We start from the raw sequence: 11421 nt of genomic DNA, 5'->3' as shown, positions 1-11421 counted from the left end.
ACGGTTTCAAACTACTTTAATTCTGCAGCATGGATAAACCATAAGTTATATTACTATTGCAACTTGGCATAGGATCACTTCATTCTTCTTATAGAGCAACTATTATTTCAGTTACTTTGTATATCTACAAAGGTTCAGCCTTACAAAACGGAGGAGGGATATCACGTGGCTCAAATACTGGTTTGTACTGTGTCATGTTTTTGCCTCTGTTGAACTTCGTAACTTCGTAACTTACACTTCTATAATAAGAGTTTAGGGTGGAGAAAATGAATCTGCTTCCAGACCATTCCACTTTTTCACATCCTGATTTAGTCAGCTCCTTTTTCTGCTTTGATTTTCAGTTTGTGAAGGGTTGGCATGAAAACTGATATTTAAATATGTATTTCTAATTATCTTTTTCTTACAAAATGCATGTTTTTTCTCTGCATTCTGATGATGTTTGAGCCAATACTACATTGTCACATTTGGAGAAATATGAAAACATTGGATTGTTAAATCCCAACCTTCATTTTACTCTAGGAGGTGAAGGTCAGGGCATTTCCTAAGCAAATTCAAAAGTGCTCAAGCCTCAAATATCCCTAGAAGAATACCAACTGAAAACACACCCAGGAACGTTTATTACCTGGAGTGGTGATAATAGAAGGTAAGTGAACTTGTTCACTGGCATTGCAGATTGATTAATCTGCCTCTCGCTCAAATTAATTTTTAGCTCATGGAGGAGGCTAAACATTGCTGCTGCCACACTTCAGAATTAATGTAGTTTGCCACCACTTTATATGCCATGGCAGATAATGGAATCCTATGGAATCCTGCAATTCCCAAATTACAAATCCCAGAATTCCATAGCATTCAGACATGACAGTTAAAGCAGCGTCAAACTGTGTTAATTCTGCACTGTAGATGCAGTCTTAGAGTTTAGGCACAGTATGTATCCATGCCACTTCTTGTTTTTTGGATCTTAACCACACACTCTCTCTTCCTGTATCAGTTAGTCTGCCTTTATTCTGAGATTGCTTATTCTTCATTCTGTAGTTTGCTGTTCTCTCTCATGATCATGAATAATAATTACTGTATTCTACTTGTGATATCCACTAATATTGCTTGCATTTTCCAACAGTAAACAGGGAGAAATTTAAGTATGTCAAATAGTCTGTTCATGGGTAAAGACTACAAATAGGGACAAAAATCCTTGTCTGTCTCAATCTTTCACAGAAGAACAAACTTGCAAAATGGGAAGGTATTTTGTGGCCATCATGGCATAAGTGTCTGTACTTATGAGAATATTTTTTTCAGTGATCAGCTTTCTTCACTCAGTGGCATTGTGATGGTGAAAGGAATGCTCTATATATTTCAAGCTTCAGCAGCTCAGGATAACGTGGAAAGATGATCAGGTATTTCACATACATAAAATTATCACAGTAGATATAATATGACCTAAGTACTACAGTAAAGCAGTTCATGAGTTGGCTTCCCAAGGGGCAGCAGTCTTACCATCATCTTTATTTGATATAAATAAGTCTGAGGTGATTGTAGTGGTTTTCCATTACATCCAGTTTCATAACACATTAGTGATATTTAACCATATAAAGTGTCATTCCACCAGTCTGTAGATGCTGTATGGAAATAGCAGAGTAAATGCAACCTACACAATATTGTCTTCCTGTAGATCTAACCAGGCATGACTGATTTATACACATTTTGCTATAAACTATGAAGCAATGAACTATATGAAACTATGGCAATTGATTTGGAAAAGGATTCCAAACAGCTTTTGGTCTATAATTACCCACACTGTATATTCCATTTTGACAGTGCCATGAATGGAGACATCAGGTGCATCTGCACTGTATAAATAATGCAGTTTGATGCCAGTTTAAAAGCCATGGCTCCATCCTACAGAATCCTGGAATTTGTAGTTTTGTGAGTCATCAGAACTCTTTGGCAGAGAAGAATAATGACCTTGTGAAATTACAAATCCCACAATTTCATAGGATGGAGTTACAGCACTTAAAGTGGTGTCAAACTACATTATTTCTACACTGTAGATGTTCCCATTGATTCATGAGGCTGGAGATATGAATCTAGAATAATTATCAGTAATACACATCTGGAAAACATGCTCCTGATTTGAATGGTTGCCTACACAATTTTCAGCCTCTGTATTTTTATATAGTTATAAATTCATTTGTACTGAATATACATACTGACTTTTTCTAGCTTTGAATAGAACTGAGGAGTTGCAAAGCATTGTGTGGTACAATCATTTGATCTTTTCCCTTAAATCAAGCATTGTGTTATTGTTGCTGCTGCTATATTTACCTTGTCAGTGTTCTTTAGGCCCTGCTACTGGGCAAAGTGAGCAGCTTTGTTAGGCAGTAGATGCTGGAAAGAGGAGGGAGAACATTGGATAACAGAGCTATGTATGTCACACATAGCCTTCCCTGTGTCTCCAAACCTAGCCTGCTGTCTTCAAGTGAGTAGAAGAATGCTGTTCTTGTACTAGTAGTGAACTAAGGTTAGTATTGTCAATCTGGCCACCATTTTGTCCTTCTCTCCAACAAGCAAAAATGTTATAGAGCAGTGTTCATGACCCCCCCCCCCCCCCCCGGTATCAATACTGAAGATTAAGAAAGAACCTTATGGACAGCCAAAAAGATGAACAAATGAGTCCTTGAACAGATCAAGCCTGAAATCTCCCTGTATGCCAGGATGATCAAACTGAGGCTGTCATACATTGGACACATCGTGAGAAGGCATAACTCATTAAAAAAGACAATAATGCTCAGAAAGGTAGAGGGAAACAGAAAGAGAGGAAGACAACATGCTAGATCGATAGACACTATTAAGGAGGTCTTGGGTATGAGTTTACAGAGCCTAAGCAAAGCGATGGACAGAGAATCATGAAGTTGCTTCATCCATAGGGTTGCCATGAGCTGGAGTTCACTCAAAAGTGGTTAACAAGAAATCATGGAAAAGAGAGGCTGAATCAAAGGTGCCGCCGTAATGCTGAGGGGCAGAGTAATGCACTCTGGAGTGATGCCAGGCAGCTGTCTACACATGCATCCCACTGTGCCACCTGCCACTGCCACCGTCACTCCTTCTGATATCAATAATGAGGTACCCAGTGTCAATGATATGCCGGGGGCATTTAAGTATCATTACATCTTGCAAAAGCAAGTTCCATGCACTAACTACTATGGTGCTTTGTAAGGGAGTTCTGTTTGCCTTTTCTGAATCTCCTACTATTTGGTGTTAGATGGCTGTACCTGTCATTTTCATTTTCTCCTAAATTTGATTTTTTTAAAAAAAAATCATATAATTGATGAAGACTTTTACATAGTTTAAAAGCCTCTTATCAAAAAAGCAGGAAATAAAATTCTTCACCATTCATATAGCAGACAATGCATAAGTTAGAAATATATAATAGGCAAGGTAGACTGACAGATCCATCAAACCAAACAGCACTACTTCTTTTATACATTTTTTTCATATAATGTATATCTTGGAATGTTTAACACTGTTAAATAATACAGTCATATATGTAAATAAATAATAGCAAAGAATTTTTAAAAGTTTCAGAAACTGGCTTGAGAAAGAAGCTACATTTTTTTCATGAAATGTGAGCATTATTTTTTTAATAATTTTATTTTACAATGTTATTTACAAACAAAACATGATAACAAATAGTATACTCAAACAGCAACAAATAAAAATAAAGTCAAAGACAATAAACCCTCAAATGCGGTTATTTTACCGAAAAAGCAGAAATTAAACCATAACCAAAAATAATGCCCTGGAAATTATAAGCAAAAGATGTGTTCAGGGATCCTGGGGACATCATTCCATAAAAATTTAGATAAGATTTGGGCTGTCTAGAAACCAAGTCCTGCTGGATGTATTCAATAAGTGGATGCCAAATCGTGTGGAAAGTCAATCCAGATTGTAAGCCTCTTACTCTGTTGTTACTGTCTGCAATTTTCTCCATTAACCACAGGTCCCAAAGTCTAGTCCACCATCCTGCAATGTTCAACTTTCCAGTTTTCCAGTTCTTAGCTATATCAAGCCTGGCAACAGCAAATAGGAAACCAGTAAGTTCTTTGTGTTTCAGGGCTGTTTTCATCCATGAAAAAGAGAGAACAGGAGCAGGAGTGGTGATGATTGTAAGCTTTGTTTAGTGATCTTGGAGATTAGCTGCAAAATTTCTGTCCAGTATTCGCACATCCATCCACATATGTACAAAGGTTCCCCTACCATCACAACTCTTCCAGCAATTTGGATTAGCATTGGTAGACATACAAGCATTATTTTGCCCCTAAATCTATGTCTGTTTCATGCATTCACTTTCGTTCTTGCAGAATTTATTTTCTAAGGGAAAATAGGTGGCTGAAACATACCCAGAAGTCTAAAAGCCAAACATGCTTAAACATTTATGCCTCAGACCACTTAGTCTGAAGTTGTTCTTCTGGTTTCTGGGGGACTATTCAAAAGTCAGTATTTTGAGTTTATAACATATGCTTCAGGGAAGAAAAAAGAAAGAAAGAAACTAATTCCAGGAAAAGGAGAAGGATTGGGAAATGCTTGTTTTTAACTTACTATGTCCAGAGGTTATGGGGGAGTGGGGAATATAACAAGCTATAGATGTAGAAACCAGTCTAAATAATAGTAATGAGAAGGCTTTACCATACGTCTGAATGGCATCTGGGTAAAACTCAGGGAGATAGGGACCTGTAGAACAGTGACTATGTTCCATTACTTATTTTATATCTATATTTATATGGAAATCACAGATCTATGATGGTTCGGGTTCCACAGTTTGAAATATTACTTTTTTAAAATAAAGTTTATTAAATGTATAAAATACACAAAATACACAAACAGACACAACACAAACATCAAAGCCAAATTTCTACAAACAAAACACAAAAGTGACTTCCTGAACTTCGTACCCGAGGGCAATTGAAATAGAATTATTAATTTGAATAATGACTAGATTGAATGATCACAAAAAGCAAAAACGTTATCATTCTAACTAAACAGACCTATATAGATATTGACACTATTCTAAAATAATTTTTGAATATATATAATTATTATTATTATTTCCCATCAAAAGGTAACAGCGTACTCTTGTTTCTTTATCATCATTTGTGATACATCATATGAAGAATATCAAATTACCAACTTCTCTCCTTTCTTCTTCAGGTAATTTACAATTTTCAATATTACTTTTTAAAAGGTTGTTCACTATTTTTTGCATGTTATTATGTTCTTTTTTTAAAGGAAAAGCCACATGTCATGCCACTTACTAAAGAGCTACTTTTTGGTCCTTCGTTTATTTATTTTAAAAACGCTCAGATATACAAAATGGCCAAAAATAGCTCTAAAGCATCACTAAAGGCCCTCTTTCAGACTGGAATTTTAGTGCGTGGGGGGAGGATGCTTTCAACTAACCATTTTTCCTTGTAAAATAAATTGTACAAGAATAAGAATAAAACTATATGAAATTTAGAGTGTATCCACACAGAAGAATTACAGCAGTTTGATACCACTTTAATAGCCAAGGCTATATTCTATGAAATCCTGGTTTTATAATTGGTGAATGCTTGGGATACTTTCCTTAGCTATGGCAGTTAGAGAATTTTAAATCCCCAACACTTAGAGAATTCCAAGTCCCCACCAAACTACAGTTCTATCAAGCTAGCAAACTACAATTCCTAGATTCCATACAATGGAGCTATAGCACTTAAAATGGTACCAAAGTGTCAGAATTTGTTTTATGGATACTCTCTTAAACAATTTAAGAGCATTACACATAAGGTACATTACTTGCAATACATAATTTCCAAGCTCTGGATCTCTCAGTATACTATATGAAATAAGAACTAGAACTAAACACCATTTTAATTTCTGAGTTACTCAGGTTTGTACAACAATACGAATTCTTCCTCTGCTCTAACAATCCCACATGACTCTATCATAACCCTTAATGAAACTGGTTTAAAACAACAACAGCAATGACAACATTTCCATTATGCACCTTAATTGGAGATATTTTTGAAATCCCCAAAATTCACCATCCAAATATCAGCATAATGTCCCTAATGTATAGGGGAAAACATACTATTCTCAGCAGCAAGATAGACTTTAATTGAAATGCAAATAGCTTCTTTAGAATATGGTATTGAATGAAGTGAGAATCTACAGAATGACACTTTAGGGAGAAAAAAATAAAGGGATAAAGTATAGAACTCAATTATGGTCTCTGATAAATAATGATGACTTTCTTTCAAAACGTCCTTTGCAAATGTGAAATGTAGTTCATGATTTTATGGAGTAAGACTCATCATAGCTGGCCCTTTCAGGAGGATATAACTATCATGCAATTCAAATGGCCAGCCAAAATCTCTAAGAGGGAATGAAATTAATGCCTGCTGCATTAATTATCTTCCAATGCAAACCATTAACATTTTCGGGAATACTGAGGGAGGAGGGAAGGAAAAGAGAGGGGTTCCTGGACAATTAGTCATTAGAAAATAAACACACATTTGCATTAATAATTCTATGCTACTGCTGTTAATGAAAGGTTACTTCTCATTATTTATTGAATGCCATCTCAATCAGTAACAGCAACAAAACAGTAATGGAACCATCACTCTGTTCCATCTCTTGCTCTGGAACCATCAGTTATCATAATCTCTTTGATGGCTGATGTGATTTTATTACTAAAGAGCAAGAACTAGACATGGGATCAGTTGGATTGTGCTGTCCAGTGCAGCATAACAATATATTGCTTGATGGGTCAAGAATTAGGCCTAAACAGAATTGGGATTAGGGATTTTAGAATATTAAAGAATGTCACAAACATTATCTCAGTTTTCTTTGAAACAAGACTCTAACATAAGGAATGTCTTGGGTGTGTGCTTTAGAGACCATATATTTCCAGTCTTGCACCAATGGTACTGGCTTCCAAATTGCTTCAAATCTCAATTGAGGGTGTTAGTTTTGCTATACAAAGCCTTAAACAAGCTGGGACCAGGATACCTGGAAGACTAGCTTCCCCTGTTTGCATTCCCAGATCTCAAGGTGTGGTCACCCGTCTAGGGTTCCCAAAGTGAGTGAGAGGGATTTCAAGCTGAGAATGCTGTCTCAAAATTTGTGTGTGTGTGTCTGTGTGTATTTCTAATTTATTAAAACTCTCCCCCCTTTGAATGACATACAGTGGGCCTTTGCCTTAAGCAGGGATCCATTCCGCACCCCCCCCCCCCCCCCCCCGGTGTAAGGCAAAAAGCACATATGCTTGAGCACCATTGGATATAATGAGATTTGTGCATCACACAACTGTGTATCTATAGCCACATCACACAATGCTATCCACAAAACCTACTTTTCACCAGAGCACCTCTCTACACCATAACACAGCCATTTCCATATTGAAAAGTGGGAAATAAGTGGAGACACATCCAACTTTCTCCCTGCAGTTGGATACAGTGCCACAGCAGTCTGCAGGAAGGTCTCTGCAAATGCCTGTTGTATTACACCTAGCTATAGGAAGAAAGCTGAATGCATCGCCACCAAACCCTCCTGCTCTCTGACACCATGGAAATGGCTGTGGTGGGTGGCTGGGCTGCTGGAAAGGTAGATTTTGGGGGGACTTTTTGTTATTGTGCAGTGACTGTGAAAGTGAATTGTGAAGGCATAAGATAATGTATAATGTCACTCCTCCAACAGATTTTGCATCCTCTTGAAGGCACTTAACTACAACAGATCAGCAAATCTACATAAATTCAATCTACATAATGAGGAAATCAAAATAGTTAAAAGATTTCCCATACCTTGGATCAAAGATTGATCAGAATGGAAACCACGGTCCAGAAATAAGAAGACTAGGAATGGGAAGGGTGGCAATCAAAGAACTAGACAAGATTCTAAAGAGTAAAGATATAAAACTGAGCGCTAAAGTTAGAGTCATACAATCCATTGTATTCCCCATCCCTATGCATGAATAAGAGAGCTGGACAGTGAAGAAAGCAGATAAGAAGAAAACCAGTTCATTTGAGATGCTGGAGAAGAATGCTGAGGATACTATGGACAACCAAAAAGAAAAACAAATGGGTCCTTGAACTGATCAAGCCTGAATTCTCCCTGAAAGCCAAGATGATTAAACGGAGGCTGTCATGTTTTTGACACATGATGAGAAGGCATGACTCATTAGAAAAGACAAAAACGTGCACGTGCGCATGTGCACACACACACACACACACACACACACACATATTTTGGTGCTCCAAAGACATTGACTAGGTTTGAATTAGTAATCGTTAAAGAACTGGTATCCAATTTATATAAAGATACAATTGCAGAACCAAATAGAAGAGTGTAAAGGTCAAGGATTTTATGGGAAACAGATCTTAAACTATCTCCTTCAGAGGCACAGTAGAATAAAATATAAATCAATACCAGACTCTTCCAGGGAAAGTACTTTAGTTAAGTGTTGTTAGTAGGGGTGGATTTTAAGGGGGGGATGTAAGTATATATGTATATGTGTAGTTTTTTTTATTTTTGTATTAGAATTATTAAAACCAATTAAAAAGAAAAAGAAAATAAGGAAAGTACTTTAAAGGCAATTCATAGGTAGCACTTGACCCCAGTTTAAACTCCATAAAATAAGTAATAAAATCTCACAGTTTTGTTGATGGGTTTTTGGAACTGTTTGAACAATAGATCGTATGTAGTTGCAGTACCCAAAGGGGGTAGGGTTTTGGAATAAGATAATTGATTTTTGGAGGAATATAATGAATCAAGAGTTAAATCCTAGAGGAGTTTCAATATTGTTCTCTATTTTCAAAGAGGATAACACAAATGCTCTGCATAAAAATCTAATTGCTTTATTGTTGGAGTGAAGTTACAAATTACAAGGATGTGGAAAACATTTGAAGATCTTTGACTCTGACATTACTTAGTCTATGTATGAGGAATTGCCCTTTCAGAAAAATTGACCTGTAGAAGTATAATGGTTAAAGGGGAAATTTTAAAAGATACATATGCCACAGTTTGGGCTCCTTTGGTCACTTTAATAATGGAGCACAATTTACAGAGTAGTCCGCCATCATAAGAGTGATCATTTTGTGCTTCATCGTTTTAAGTTCATTGCGCTATTAAAAGTACTTTGTGTAAGGTTTAGGCATACAGCTAATTTTGAAATCAATGTTAATATTACTTGGCTGACTGTGTTGTGACAATGCTAAGGTTTTCCCTATCCCTGTTTAAAAATTAATAAGGTGTAGTCCAGTAAAATGTATGGTTGTTGATCTTTAACATTTTGCATTGGTCATTGTGCCTTATACAAATAATTTTTTGTTTTAATCAATTATTATTATCTAGAAGTATTTATTTACTTAGTTAGTTAGTATCCCACCATTCTCCTTGCACAGAGGGGGAGCCATTTCACACTTCTCTTGAGAAAGAGTGCCACAGCCTAGGTGCAGCCACCAAAAAGGCTCTCTTCCATGTCCTCACTAAATGTTCTCTGGTGGTGATGGGACTGATAGAAAACCCTCCCCTGAATAAACCTCAGGCAGGCTCATATAGAGAGATACTGGGCCTGAACAGAAAGGCCAAAATAAAGCTGCTTCGGGTCACATTGGAGGTATGCTGTTTAAATGACACATGCATCTTAAAAGTCCAGAAGCTGCGCCAAAGCTTTGCTCCAGTCCTTAGGACTGGAGCATGGCTTTAGCATGGCTTCTGGCCTCTTAGGACGCATGCAGCATCTAAACAGCATATCTCCAAAGTGACCCAGAGCAAATTTATTTTGGCCTGTCTGTTTGGGCCCACTGTCTTTCAAACCATAGTGCCCATGATCTCCCACCACTGTTTATACTGACAAGGGCTGATAGAAAATGCAGAACAATAACATCAGGAGAACAGTTCTGTAGGGGCTGTGGAGATTCAGGTAGAGAGCAGGGAATAAAAGTGGTTCCTAGGCATCCTATCTTTCACTGGGACTGACAATTTTTAGTCAGCAATAAATTCTGAATTAGCAGATGAAAAGTCGAGAGCAGAAGAATAATAAGATTTTTCTGGCAGGTAGTTTAACTTCAATTTAACTAGCTATGGGCAATAAAATTATATTGAATTAATCAAAGTCAGGTTCATGAATGCCACGTCTGAATTGAAATTTCAAATTGAAAATCACCTTTATTGTATTTTTAATAACAACATCCTTCTACTTGCATAAATGGCATGAGAAGTAACTGATGCCATGCTCCAATTTCAATAGCTTGTTAAGAAAGGCTACTTTTAAAAGAAAGTGGAAAAGTGAAAAAAAAGGAAAAAAGGCAAGGAAAGCTCACATGAGTTGCTAGTGGATAATATTCTTCTAAAGATGGCATACAATATGGTAGTATGAAAGCAATCGAATAGAAATTAATTATCCACCCCCTCTTTTGTGTATACATTTTCAGTACAGAAGGGATTAACTTGCCATTTCCACATAAATTACTATATTCCCATAACAAAGAGTTGAATTTTATTAGAAATCTTAATTTAGCAATTGTGCTCAATGTTTTTTCAAGTAGATGAATGCTGAATAGGCTTCTTTCTGCAACTAAATAACTGTTGAATTAGGGCTGGGGTGGCATTCTGGAGCCAGCCATATCAGTGAAATAAATCTCTCAGCTTGTTGCAGGAAAAAATGACAAAGGATACATTTATTGATTGAACGCAATTTATAGGTCACACCTATGTCCATTCCAAGGGTAGTAAATGGACTATTGGTTTTACGGTTGCTCCTCCTTCATCCTCTCTGAGCAGCAGCAGAGCAGCCATAAATGGTTCCCATTTATTGACTTTATTAACGCTGCCCACAGCAGATAAGACCACTCTCTCCACTCTCTTCTCACATAAACATACGGTTGGAAGTTTTGGCACCAGGGAAGATGACACCTTGGACGATTAACTGGCAATTTCATGCTATCCTACTGTGATACTCTTCTGGAGTCCTTTGTAATGAACATAACTTCAATATAAACAATGCCTGACTATTTCATTTAACTTTAGGGACCGATTTGTTTCAGTTACCTTTAATGAGTTGTTGAAATTATTGATAGTTAAAAATAAAAAGAAGAGCTGTCATACAACTGAAAGCAGCTACAGGTGGGGTCTTTCTGATCTACATTGAAATAAATAAACCTTTTCTCCATCCCCACTAAGTGTTCATAAGATGATAGACTTGATGAGTTATTCCCTTTCCTCAGAAAGCTCTAGGAAATACAGGCTTGTGTACCAAAGACTCAAATCTCTCTCTCTCTCAAAAAAAAAAAAAATGGGTGTGCATAAAAGGTCTATCAAATACAGTTTGTGACGGTTTCTAACAATATTTTAGCACGTGCTCTTGAGAGATGTATCTGATTGGTTTTTTTT

At 36.7% G+C, this 11421-nt stretch overlaps 2 long non-coding RNA genes across 2 annotated transcripts; both read left to right on the top strand.

Moving 5' to 3' along the window:
• Positions 1 to 237: 237 nt before the first annotated feature.
• On the top strand, positions 238 to 4053 carry LOC121920872. Its single transcript, XR_006101784.1, has 3 exons — positions 238 to 351; positions 520 to 643; positions 3995 to 4053. It is a non-coding gene; the product is annotated as an uncharacterized LOC121920872 (long non-coding RNA).
• LOC121920873 lies at positions 4044 to 7894 on the top strand. The gene is made up of 3 exons (XR_006101785.1): positions 4044 to 4088; positions 5114 to 5202; positions 7729 to 7894. It is a non-coding gene; the product is annotated as an uncharacterized LOC121920873 (long non-coding RNA).
• The last annotated feature ends 3527 nt before the right edge of the window (positions 7895 to 11421 follow it).

The sequence above is a fragment of the Sceloporus undulatus genome, chromosome 2 (assembly GCF_019175285.1).
Source record: "Sceloporus undulatus isolate JIND9_A2432 ecotype Alabama chromosome 2, SceUnd_v1.1, whole genome shotgun sequence".
NCBI lineage: Eukaryota > Metazoa > Chordata > Lepidosauria > Squamata > Phrynosomatidae > Sceloporus > Sceloporus undulatus.
The sequence above is the reverse complement of the archived record's forward strand: the minus strand, read 5'-3'. Positions and strand labels throughout refer to the sequence as shown.